Raw genomic sequence first — 13,695 nt, 5'->3', positions numbered from 1 at the left:
CCCTTTGTGTACATTTGTTTCACGTACAATCGGTTTATTTATTAGCTGTTTATATCAATACATTCTGATTACTGAATTTTTGTTGTCCTTGCATTATTGTGCCGTGTATCGTGTGCCATTGTTTTTTGTGTGCAGCTGGTTGTGTGTATGGTGTGTGTGTGTCGGGTGTGTGTCATGCTTGTGTGTGTCACTCTCGTTTTCCTCCCTCCCTCCCTTGTGTGCTAGGCGGCTGTACTCACAGTCATCGTCTTCATGGGTATTGGTGTTCCAGGTGGAGCATGACGGAGATGAGCAGTTCCGGTTCCATGGCGACGTTGTTCTTCCCTGTGTCTCCGATGGTGAGTCTTTGCTCTTCTGTGATGCGTTTCCGCCAGGCTTTTGATGGCGTTGGTACTGCCCCGGAAAATGTGGCAGATTGATGGGTTAAAATATGGTGGGAGATACTTTGTTTTCCACCTGGCTGTTGTTGGCTACCGCCGTGGTGAGTGTTGTTTCCACGCTGGTGGTTGGTGTGGTACATTGGCTGTCTATGGGAATCTATGGGAGTTATCACCGCCATGGTCATAATTTGGCGGTAATTACCGCCAGCCTGTTGGCAGAATTAACGCCAGTTTATCATAATGAGGACCTATGTACCATGTATATGGTGTTGAGAAGGTAAGTGGGTAGCCTGCTGATCCCTTAGGTCATGTATTTTGCCCATGCTACATACGGCTGTACATACGTATATGGGTGCAACATACACTGTTTTGTACCTACATCATGTGTTAATTGTTACTTTGTGCCTATTGTTATGTTGAGGCCTCTACTTTGCCATACTTACCTTTTTTAATCTGAGGCAGCTGAGACAGATTTTGTAATTGGTCAGCGCATTTCTACCTCACTTAATAGTGGAGCTGGAGTTCCATTTCACAAATACATGTTGGATGCCACCGTACCCTGATACGTCGCCTCAGCAACGCCGGCATCAGAGGCAAGGCCCTGGAATGGATCATCTCCTTCCTCTCCGGTAGAACTCAGAGAGTCCGCCTCCCCCCCTTCAGATCCACAGCCACAGAGATCATTTGCGGCGTCCCCCAAGGATCCTCCCTCAGCCCCACCCTCTTCAACATCTACATGACCCCCCTGGCGAACATCGCACGAAAACACGGACCTCATATCCTACTGCGACGACACCCAGCTCATCTTATCCCTCACCAACAACCCCACCTCAGCAAGAACCAGACTACACGAAGGCATGAAGGAAGTAGCGAACTGGATGACAGACAGCCGGTTTAAACTGAACACAGAAAAGACGGAGGTCCTCATCCTCGGCCCTACACCCACCGCCTGGGACGACTCCTGGTGGCCTCCCGCCCTGGGCAGCACTCCCAACCCACCAACCACGCACGCAACCTCGGCTTCATCCTGGACTCATCCCTCTCCATGACCAGACAGGTCAACTCGGTGACCTCGGCATGCTTCAACACCCTCCGCATGCTCCGCAAGATCTTCCGCTGGATCCCCACCGACACCAGGAAGACCGTCACCCACGCCCTCGTCACCAGTCGCTTGGACTATGGGAACACTCTGTACGCCGGCATCACCATCAAGCTGCAGAGGAAACTGCAACGAATCCAGAACGCTGCCGCACGACTCATCCTGAACATACCCCGTCACCACCACATCTCCGGACACCTGAAGAAACTTCACTGGCTCCCAGTCAACAAGAGGATCACCTTCAGACTCCTCACCCACGCACACAAAGCCCTGCACAACCTCGGACCAAAACTCATCAACCACCGCGTCTCATTCTACACTCCTCCGCGCACCCTACGCTCGACCGGACAAGCCCTGGCAGCCGTACCCCGCATCCGCAAAGCCACCGCCGGAGGAAGATCCTTCTCTTTTCTGGCAGCGAAGACCTGGAACTCCCTTCCCAGCCACCTTTGCGCCATACAGGACCACCTCCCCTTCAGAAGGCAGCTCAAGACCTGGCTCTACGAGCACTGACCCCTCCCCCCTCCCCCCCAGCGCCTTGAGACCCTTACGGGTGAGTAGCGCGCTTTATAAATGTATCTGATTGATTGATTGATTGATTGATGCAATCGGATGTGTTGTCAGTCAATTTGCTGGACTCTAGGTGTATATGTAATTCATGGTTACATTAGTAGTGGATTATGTCAGTGTTACTTAATTCCTAAGGTTTTAGGTTAAATATGTCTGGACAACTGTTAGTGATGTAGGTACTTTGATGTATTAATGTTGAAGTTTATACTCTGAATGAATAGTGGACTAGTATGTGGCTTTTATGTACATGATCAGTGTCCATTGAATTGAAGATGTTGGGATGCTCCCTGTGATTATCTCTGGGTGTTTCCTGTGTGATAAGTATGCCCCTATTGGTACACATGTACTTGTTGTCTATGTGTCAATGAGTAAGATTAGTTTGTTGCCAAACTCTTTCTAAACCTTTTGAAGATACTCTTGATAGATGTTTGTGTGACATGCTATGTTATTTTATGAGGCTCACAATTTGTTTGTGCCGCCTGCAGCGATTTCATCTGAGGGTTTTGACATTGTGAATGTTATGGACAGTGCCACATGTTAGGTATGTGATTGCAAAGCTACATGCTGTGTTTTATTAGAAGTGAGATGAGTTTACTTTCATGTAACATGACTACTGGTGATGGACTGGGCAAGTGTAGATTAGGGTAAGGCATGATATTGTGTTGTCAGTTAACAGCATTTTCCAAGTGTGATTTGTTGATTCACAGTGATAATCTGTATAGGGAGAGACTTTGGATGTAGCCAATTCATCGTGTGCATGAATAGTTTGTGTTGCAGCTGATTTGATGGGATGGTGATTTAGTGGTCAGATGGTTGCCTTATGTTGCGGTGATACTGTTGCCATATTGGATTGTTGGAAGTATGTAGTTATGACATGATGTAGGCTCTAAATAGTTGCTAACTGGGGCTTTTTTAGACATAGATGTGTTGTTAATATTGTGCATTGTGTAATATATGTGTATGTTAAGAATGTGATGACCCTCTCTCTCTCTCTATTTCTCTGCAGCAATTATTGAAAGGCAAAAAAGACGGGGCGCAAACGAGTGGGGAACCTGCTGGCCAAGGAATCCGGAGCACTGATACCCCTGACACCGAGGGACCCAGTGGCTTGGATGGCGAGGGAGTGCCACGGGAAGGCAGGATGCACGTCTTCATCTCCTCCAGTGGACACTCCCTGTCAGTGGCGGACCCATCTAGGACCACCCCAGCACCATCTCTGTCCACCACTCCCCTTACTACCACCACCTTCCATGTAGCTCCCCACCCAGTTGGCCATGCCCTTTCCCCCAAGAGGGTGGCCATCTCCTTTGCCGCAGGCACCTTTGCCCCTGCCCCTGTCAGCCCTGCTGCCCTCAGTGAAGAGGCTATTGATCTCTTGAGGTCGAGCTTTATCACTCACCGCAAGGGTCATAATGAGGGCCTTAGTGTTTTTAACGCTTAGAAATTAATAGCGCCAATCTGGTCCCACCTCGACCAGGGAAAAGTAAAAGTGTCAGGCCGACTGCCATGGAGCCCTGCTCAGCTAAAGCAAGGGGGAGGCCTCGGTCAAAAGTTTTCCTTTGGACTTTGTTGTTTTCTTGAAGTCACCAGTCCGATCCGACCTCCCGGGAGCCCTTCCTCACATACGCGTTGTGGTAGACCTCGGTGAAAATTTCTACATTTGGACTTGGATGCTTTTTCGAGATGAAAATCCTTCGACCAAGGCAAACCTGAATTTTGATTCGATGTCCCTGAAGCCCTCTTCGGATACACTGTGCGGGAGGTCCAGGTCAACTTTCTACATTTGGACATAGTCAATTTTTCTGAGATTAGCTTCAGCGGGAAGAACCTCCAAGTCAGGCCGGGTCGCGGTTGAGGCAACCCGGCTAGAGTTGCCACGGCAGGTCGGTCACTTTATAGAGCTTTTTCCAAAAAGTTCTCCAAACTTCTGGATCTTCTTCCAGAAGGTCTTTTAAGAATCCACAGCTCACCCCAAGGCTCCAGAAGCTCTGAGTTGCTCTGTGAGGGTGTAGGCTACAACTCCCAGAATGCACCTGGCGCAAACTCCAAATTGGCCACTGGACAGTAGTCAGCTGGTCAGTTTATTCAGGAGTTGATGCAGGGGACTCTGGTTAGCAAGTTTCACCTGCAGCAAACAGGGAGTCTCTCCTTGAACCAGTTGAATCCAGGCAAAGTCCTTCTTGTATTGAAGCCCAAGTGTGCAGCTGGTGCAGTCCTTCAGAGTGCAGTGTCCAGGTGCAGGTTGGGGTCCAGCAGGGCAGTCCTTCTTCTTCTGATGTTCTTCCTTGTAGGGATCTGAGGTGTAGGTGCAGCTCTGCCATATTTATCCTTGTTCCTCTGTGAAAAACAGGGGGTCCTGGTTCTCCAATCAGATGGAGGGTCCTTCCCCTTCTGATGACCACTTCTTGGGAAGTGTGGCAAAAATCAATCCCAGGGAGCAACATTCATCAAAAATCCATCATGGCAGAAACTGATTTTTGGAGGCTTTATCTGGCTGAGCCACCCATTGGTGTGGCTAAAAATCCTAAACTCACCACTCTCCTGCCCTCTCCTAATCTAATCAAGGGCCCCTAATTGTCTGGGGTTTCAGGATGTGAGGGAGGTGCTGGGTTGCTCCAAATGTCCTTCCCTGCCTTTGAAGATCAGTTTGATATGCCCCCTGTTTCCCCGTCTGCTGAGGTAGTTCTCCTCCCCACATTCTTTGTGTTCAGCCCAGGCCACTTCACACCTCATCAAGGCAGCCTGGCCAGGCTGCCAGTGGCTGGCCAATCAAAGAAAAGCACTACAGAGCTGAAGTTGGCATCTTTTTAGATAGAGTTTAAAACTCTTTACCTGAACTAGTTATATTAAATCCATCAATTGTAAGTTGTGTGACTTATTATAACAATTAATTTGTTACCAAACTTGAGGTATCTGACACTTGAGGGGACTTTGTTAATTAAAATAAAGTCTCCCCATTTTAATCTATGGAGGCCATTCACTACAGTGAGGGAAATGAGTGTGGCTATTTTACCTCATCAGGGCTTATAAAACAATTTTTATAAGGTCCCTGCTTATAGTTACATGGCACTCAACCATGGGGGCATGTAGGGCACACCTTAAAGGTGAAGTATATGTAAAAATAAGGTAGTTTAAGACTTTGGAAGTACTTTTAATTCCAAAGTCGAATTTGCATATAACTTTAGTTTAAAAGAAGCCAGCAAGGCAGGCCTGCCTTTAAAGTGACACTGGGCACCTCAGCCATGCACCTATGGGTGCACTACCTATACTGAGGTCCCTAACCCTACATGCCCTTCCACATACTAGGGACTTATAGGTAGGTTAATACTGCCAATAATAATTAGCCTAATTCGGATATCCACTTTACACAGAGCACTGGCCCTGGGCCCAGCCAAGAGTCAGTAACCATCAGTATATGTCCAAATAGTTTGGGGGTGGCCAAGGCAAAAAGGAGGACTTTCCTACACAAAAAATATCTATCAATATTTTAACAAAATTATGATCATTTTACATGAAATAAATATACATCACCAAAAAACATAAACCTCAATACATCGAACAATTAATAAAAACAATTCCAATAACTAAATTTAAACGTTATTTAAAATAGTAATAAATATATATATATATATATATATATATAGATATATTGCCCAATTTAATTGTATCCAAGGAGTACTGAAACACCTTGGGGGTCATTACAACCCTGGCGGACGGTGTTAAAGCTAGGGTAATACCGCAAAGAGGCCGGCGGACAAAAAAAGGGAATTATGACCGTGGCGGAAACCGCCAACATAGACAGCCACTTTAACACTCCGACCGCCACGGCGGTACAGACAAGCAGCACGGCGGTCACCGCCAACAGACAGGCGGAAGACAATGTACCGCCCACAGTATCACAACCCGCCAATCCGCCACCTTTTCCGGGGCGGATTCACCGTGGATAAAAACACGGCGGAAACAGCTTTTGCAATGGGAAAACACTCACCTTAACACACTCCACGACGAAGGAGCCCACCATGGAGCCTGAACTACAAATACTCCCTGCGCTTGTCTTCCTGCTCCTCTACGATCACCAGCAACGTAGGCGCCGAAGACAACGGTGAGTACTGCACCTACGACATAGGGGAGGGGGGAGGCAAAAGTCAGGGGGACACACACGCAACTCCCCCACCCCCAACCCGACCCTCACCCACTACAACACACACACCAATGTATTTCCAAACAGCACAGTAACAACCCACAACCCCCCCGGAAGAATGCAAAGACAAAAGGAAATCAGTTCAAACATTGTAATGTATCAAAATACAGTAACCAACTATATACAGATATATAGAAACAATTGAAAATCATACATCACGAGTAGTACTGCAGGTATGCACATATCAATGTCCGTGGACCACTGGGCCCAAAATGCATGGGCGAGGCCCACACTAGATACCTGTCCACAAACGGAGAGAACACTGCAGGGGCATCAGATAGAAATACAACAGGCACCTCAGGGGGAATGGAAGGGGGGGGGCACCTCAGCCTGATTACAGCACCACACCAGATCCACGACGGGGCTCCATGCCCATTGATGTATCCTGGGGAGTGCAAAGCCACAGTCTCTCAAGTCTCTACAGTGGGTGGGCTGACCACTGTACCAACCTGGGGAGTGCAACGCCACAGTCTCTCAAGTCTCTACAGTGGGTGGGTTGCCCACTGTACCATCCTGGGGAGTGCAAAGCCACAGTCTCTCAAGTCTCTACGGTGGGTGGTTTGCCCACTGTACCATCCTGGGGAGTGCAAAGCCACAGTCTCTCAAGTCTCTACAGTGGGTGGTTTGCCCACTGCTTTATCCTGGGGAGTGCAAAGCCACAGTCTCTCAAGTCTCTACAGTGGGTGGTTTGCCCACTGCTTTCTCCTGGGGAGTGCAAAGCCACAGTCTCTCAAGTCTCTACAGTGGGTGGTTTGCCCACTGTACCATCCTGGGGAGTGCAAAGCCACAGTCTCTCAAGTCTCTACAGTGGGTGGTTTGCCCACTGCTTTCTCCTGGGGAGTGCAAAGCCACAGTCTCTCAAGTCTCTACAGTCGGTGGTTTGCCCACTGTACCATCCTGGGGAGTGCAAAGCCACAGTCTCTCAAGTGGATGCAGGTCTCCACTGGTTCTGGAGTGGGACTGGTGCCCAGAGTGCTTCATCCTGTGAAGGACAGACAGAGTGGATGCAGGTCTCCACTGGTTCTGGAGGGGGACTGGTGCCCAGAGTGCTTCATCCTGTGAAGGACAGACAGAGTGGATGCAGGTCTCCACTGGTTCTGGAGGGGGACTGGTGCCCAGAGTGCATCACGCTTCCCGTGACGGTCCCAGTTCCGTCACTGTCCCAGCTGCACATGGGCTAACGATGCTTGATTTGGCGGTCTTTGCCCTGTTCAGCGGTCTTCACCATGGCGGTCTTTGCCCTGTTCAACGGTGCTTGCCTTTGCTGTCTTTGACCTGTTCAGCGGTGCTTTGCCATGGCGGTCTTTGGCCTGTTCAGCGGTGCTTTGCCCTGTTCAGCAGTCTTCACCAAGGCGGTCTTTGCCCTGTTCAGCGGTGCTTGCCTTTGCTGTCTCTGACCTGTTCAGCGGTGTGTGGTATTACGGTCCCTCAGTGCCCAGCGAGGCTGTGGCTGCCGGGGCCCTCCAGGTCACTGACGCTGGCAGTGGTCTCCGGACCAGTGACGATACTGCTGCCCTCCAGGGCACTGACTCTGGCAGTGGTCTCTGGACCAGTGACAATACTGCAGCCCTCCAGGGCACTGTCTCTGGCGGTGGTCTCCGGACCAGTGACAATAGTGCTGCCCTCCTGGGCACTGACTCTGGCGGTGGTCTCCTGACCAGTGACGATAGTGCTAGCGGTGGCATTCCGGCCGCCGGGGAGGATGGCGCCCTTCTCCGCCGTGCTGCTCTTCCCAGACTTTGGAGACTTCTTCTGCCCCTTCACCACCTTGGGAGGAGTCACAGCTGACTCGGCACTCCCCCCGGGACCCTTGTGAGCTGTTTTGCCGCCAGGAGTCTTCACCCTCTCCCGTCGGCCACTTTCCAACTTAAGGTGCTTTACAGGGCGTGGACTGGCAGTGCTTTGGCTCCGTGTCACACTTGCTGCCCTGGTGGCCGGTGCACTCCACACACCTTTAACACGCACCACTGGTACCGGACTTTTTTTGGCTGAGGTGCTACTACGGGACCTATGAATTGGAGGGGTGGGGGTGATGGGAAAGAGGTCAACGTTGCTGAGGAAGAGTTTCTGACGAACACTGGCATGGGTAGCTGGAGGGGGTCTGGGAGTGGAGGAAGAGGAGGTGGTTGTAGGAGGTGTAACTTTAGGTGATTTGGGTGCAGGTACAGGTACTGGAGGCTGTCGTGAGGTGGATGGATGTTGGGTGTGTGGGTGCCCGCGTTTGTGTACTTTGGGAGGGGGCGTCACAGACACACTGGGAGTGGACACAAGGGACGTGTAAATGGTAGTGGGGGTGGTGAGTGCAGGTGAGCGGGGTGTGGTGCTGGGTGTTCTGGTGCGAGTCCTAGTGCCTGTAGATGTAGTGCATGCAGGTGAGTGTGTAGATGACACTGAGAGGGAGGAGGGAGACGAGGAGGAGGGGGACACAGTGGAGGCAGTGGATGTTGCTGTGTCTGTATGTGGGTGATGCTTGTGTGAGTGCCTGTGGGTTGTGTGGTGCTTATGTTTGCCTGAGCTACTTTTGTGTGTTGAGGTGTGTGCATGCTTGTCTGATGTTGTGCTTGGGATAGGCTGGGGTACAGGGGACTGGGTCTGGGTGGAGGAAGTTGGAGGGGGTAGGCTAGACACAGGGACAATGGCTGCCATCAGTGCTGAGGCCAGAGATTGCAGGGTTCGATGAAGGGCAGCCTGACCAGAATGAATGCCCTCCAGGAATGCAATACAGTGTTGCAACTCCCTTTCTACACCCTGGATGGCATTCACAATGGTAGACTGCCCAACAGTGAGTGACCTGAGGAGGTCAATGGCCTCCTCACTTAGGGCAGCAGGGGTGACAGGGGCAGGGGCTGAGGTGCTGGGGCGAAGGTGATGCCAACCCTCCTGGGTGAGCGGGCACGGAGCAAAGGCTGAGGGGCTGCTGGGAGGGCAGTGCTGGTAGGGGGGGTGGTGGCTGTACCTGTAGAAGTGGGGGGCACAGATGGTGCCGCCACCACAAGTGAGATCCCATCGGCGGAAGAGTCTGTGTCGCTGTTTGGTGATCCGGTGACCGACGTGAAGCTCCCCTCGCCCCCGTCCCACTGGTGTATTCAGAGTCTGTGGTGTGGCCCTCCATGGCCATGTGGGATGCAGCTCCCTCGTGCTCCGGTGCCACTGTACCTCCGCCTGATGATGCTGATGCACAAAAGAACAGGGAGAGAACAAAAAGGGGGGGGGATGACAGAAGAAAGACAGGTTGAGTGCATGGCTTACCGCTACCGTTGGCGGACAATATAGACACAGCAGCCCCCTGCACTACGCCGTGCTCTTGGCCTCTACAGATGCAATTCCTGGGATCTGGCCTACATGGCTATGGTAGTCATCTGCACACATAGATGACACAGGGGCATGTATACCTGTACTTGGCACTCTACAGAGGTGGGGTGGAGTGCCACATGGCCTGCATTCAGGAGGGGCTTAGCCTACGTAACTCGGCCTGGCGTAGGGAAACCCACAGCCCTCCTCCCCCACCCAGACCCCTCCACTGCACGCAAAGTCAGCTGAATGATGTTGTATTCACCCCCATGTGTCTGCTGTAACGCCCTCAAGCGCCCATCCAACTCAGGGTAGGCCACCGCCAGGATCCGGAACATCAGGGGGGTCATGGTGCGACGAGCACCCCTCCCACGTTGGGAGGCCATCCCCAGCTGAGCCTCTGCCGACTTCTTACTCCAGCGGTGAATGTCCTCCCATCTTTTATGGCAGTGGGTGCCCCGTCTCTGGTGGACCCCCAGGGTCCGGACGTCCTTGGCGATGGCACGCCAAATGTCCTTCTCTTCTGGTGGGCGCTGACCTACATGACATGTACAGGGGAAGAAGAGAAGTCATTACCAACTGCACCGTCGAAGTGAGTGGCCCCCATCCCTACCCTTGCCATGTGGCACATGCATTCACAGTCCTTCATGGTCGCTGACCTCTGCCCCCTTCCTACTGACATCCAGCCCTCTCCACCCAGCACAGCCCATACAACATGCTCCCTGTGTACTTACCTGTTGGTCTGGAGAACCGTAGAGTAGCGTGTACTGGGGGAGGACCCCGTCGACTAGCTTCTCCCACTGAGCAGTGAAGGCAGGGGCCCTTTCCCCAGACGCAGCAGCCATTGTCTCCTCCAGACCGAGGTCACAGCAGCACTTGCAGTGTAGGTCCTCTCCTGTCGAAGATCAGGTATCGAGTGATTGAACAGATAGAAAATGGCAGTCACGTCCGCGGTGGTCACGTCCGTGGCGGTGCGTATCATCACCGCCGGCGCACTTCATCATTGGCTCCTAGGACCCATAGGGTCCAATGTTAACCAATGCAGCATTGCGCCGCGGTCTACGACCGCGACGGTGTACAACGCCAGCGCAGAGACCTCACATCCCATTTTCCCACTTTAGAGGTCAGGCAGCCGCCATTTCAGGGGCCCACATGGCTTCATTTACTACTGCGTCACACATACCTAGGCCTACACTCAACACACATACAGGAAGAGTTTTGTATTTGGTCTCGTGTTCTGTGTAGCTGTGGGTACATAACTGGGAAATTGTTGACTCTGTGGTCGCTGTTGTCCTTCTTAGGCACCGTCAGCTGGGACTTTTGAGGAGATGGCGGAATCCTCCGGTGTACCGACCGCTGGTCGACCTGTTAACAATGGAGGAGCGACATGTGATCATCACCTACAGGTTTGACCGTGCCACAATCCAGGAACTGTGTACCCAGTTGGAGCCAGACCTGATCTCACCAATCCGCCATCCCACAGGAATACCCCCTGAAGTGCAGGTGCTATCAGTGCTCCATTTCCTGGCAAGAGGATCATTTCAAACAACAGTGGCCATTGCATCAGGGATGTCCCAGCCTATGTCTTCCAACGTGTTGTCCAGAGTGTTGTCTGCCCTGCTCAAACATGTAAGGAGCTACATCGTTTTCCCTGAGGTGGAGGATTTGGCTACAGTGAAAGGTGACTTCTATGCCCTGGGACATATCCCCAACATCATAGGTGCTATTGATGGCACACATGTAGCTCTGATCCCCTCACGCATGAGTGAACAGGTGTACAGGAACTGGAAGAGTTATCATTCCCTGAATGTACAGATGGTATGTTTGGCAGACCAGTACATCTCCCAGGTAAATGCTATGTTCCCTGGCTCAGTGCATGACGCCTACATCCTGCGGAATAGCAGCATTCCGTATGTGATGGGTCAACTCCAGAGGCACCGGGTGTGGCTATTAGGGGACTCTGGTTACCCCAACCTGTCCTGGCTATTGACCCCAGTGAGGAATCCCAGGACCAGGGCAGAGGAACGCTACAATGAGGCCCATGGGCGGACTAGGAGGGTGATCAAACGCACCTTCGGCCTCCTGAAGGCCAGGTTCAGGTGCCTCCATATGACAGGTGGTTCCCTATTCTACTCACCAAGGAAGGTGTGCCAGATCATCATTGCCTGCTCGATGCTTCACAATCTTGCTTTGCGAAGCTGAGGAAGAAGACATGGGCAACAGGGAGTCAGTCATACAGCAATATTTCCAGTGACACACAGGTGAGAACATTTTTTTTACTATTACATTCACTTTCACAATTCTACCTCTATCCTGTCTGTCAATTAGTAGTAGTATTTGGTAACTGAGTTGTACATTCCATTACGGTTTCACAGGTGTGGTTACCAACGTGTGTCATCTACTTGCATCCTTCATGGACTTGTGATGTGTGATATAGGTATGTTGGCATTACATTTGAAAACACATTTTGTCACTGTCATTGCTAATACACATTTTCAAAATCACAGACTGACTCCAGATTGTTTTGTGGTTCAAGGGTGCTTATTGAAGTGGTAATTATTGGTGTGGGTGGCAAAATGGTGATGGGTGATGGTGGAGGAATGTCCATGGCAGAGTCCAGTCTATTAGTCTCACAGGTGCACTGCCCATATGGGCATAGGAAGTGGAGCTGGGGCAGTTCCAATCTGGACAGGGTAACAAAGTGAGACAGTGGGAGGACAATCAGGGTGGTCTCATTTCCTGGCGGGGTCTTGCCATCTTGCTCTGTCCTGTTCCTGGATCTCAGGGACTGCTTGCGGGGTGGTTCTCTGTCTGCAGGGGGTGGGGTGCTGGTGTGGTGGTCATGTGGCGGGGCGTCCTGTTCACTAGCGCCGGCGGAGGTGGTGGGCAGTTCATCATCCATGCTAGTGTCAGGGGCCCCTTGGAGTGCCACGGTGTCCCTCATGGTCTTTTGTATGTCCTTCAGCACCCCTACGATGGTGCAAAGGGCGGAGCAGATGGTTCTGAGCTCCTCCCTGAACCCCAAATACTGTTCGTCCTGCAGGCGCTGGGTCTCCTGAAACTTGGCCAGGACCGTAGCCATTGTCTCCTGGGAGTGGTGGTATGCTCTCATGATGGAGGAGAGGGCCTTGTGGAGGGTGGGTTCCCTTGGCCTGTCCGCCCCTTGTCGCACAGCAGCCCTCCCAGTTCCCCTGTGTTCCTGTGCCTCCGTCCCCTGGACCTTGTGCCCACTACCACTGCCCCCAGGTCCCTGTTGTTGTTGGGTTGGTGGGTTAGCCTGGGTTCCCTGTAGTGGTGGACACACCGCTGATTGATGTGTCCTGGGTACGGATGTATGGGCCTGCTGGGTGGGTGCTGTGCTGGTGTTACCAGAGGGTGGAAGGTCAGTGTTGGACTGTGCCTGTGCAAGGGGAACCGACTGTCCCGAGGCCCACGATGGTCCGGGCTGGTCATCTGGATCCAGTTGGCCAGCGCTGCTGTCGTCACTGTGGGCCTCTTCTGTGGGTGGAGTGGAGATGTCTGGACCCTCCTGTGTGGTGACGTTACGTAGTGGTCCTGCAGGGGTATAAAAGCATGATTATTGCATCTGTCTGTGTCATGGTGTGCAATGGGTGGGTGTGCGTGTACCCCATTGCAAGCATTCCTGTGTGGGGGCTTGTATGATGATGGTTGGGGGGTTGTTATGGGTATGTGCAGTGAGCATGCTTTAGTGCTGGGTGTCCATGCTTAGTTGTGTCATGCAGGGCTTGATGTTGGGATGTGTGGTTTGTGTTATTAGTACATTAGTGAGGAGTTGGAGTGATAGGGGAGGGTGTGAGGGTGGGGGGTGTGATAGCATGCAGGTAGGGTGGGGGATATGATAGTTAAGATTTGACTTACCAGTGTCCATTCCTCCACCGACTCCTCCGAGGCCCTCTGGATGCATAATGGTCAAGACCTGCTCCTCCCATGTTGTTAGTTGTGGGGGAGGAGGTAGGGGTCCGCCGCCAGTCCGCTGAATCACGATGTTGTGCCTGGAGACCACAGAACGCACCTTCCCCCGTAGGTCGTTCCACCTCTTCCGGATGTCCTCCCGATTTCTTGGATGCTGTCCCACAACGTTGACACTGTCGACAATTCTTCGCCATAGCTCCATCTTCCTGGCTATGGAGGTG

Source organism: Pleurodeles waltl, chromosome 4_1, assembly GCF_031143425.1.
Source record: "Pleurodeles waltl isolate 20211129_DDA chromosome 4_1, aPleWal1.hap1.20221129, whole genome shotgun sequence".
NCBI lineage: Eukaryota > Metazoa > Chordata > Amphibia > Caudata > Salamandridae > Pleurodeles > Pleurodeles waltl.
This window is presented reverse-complemented; position numbering follows the sequence as displayed.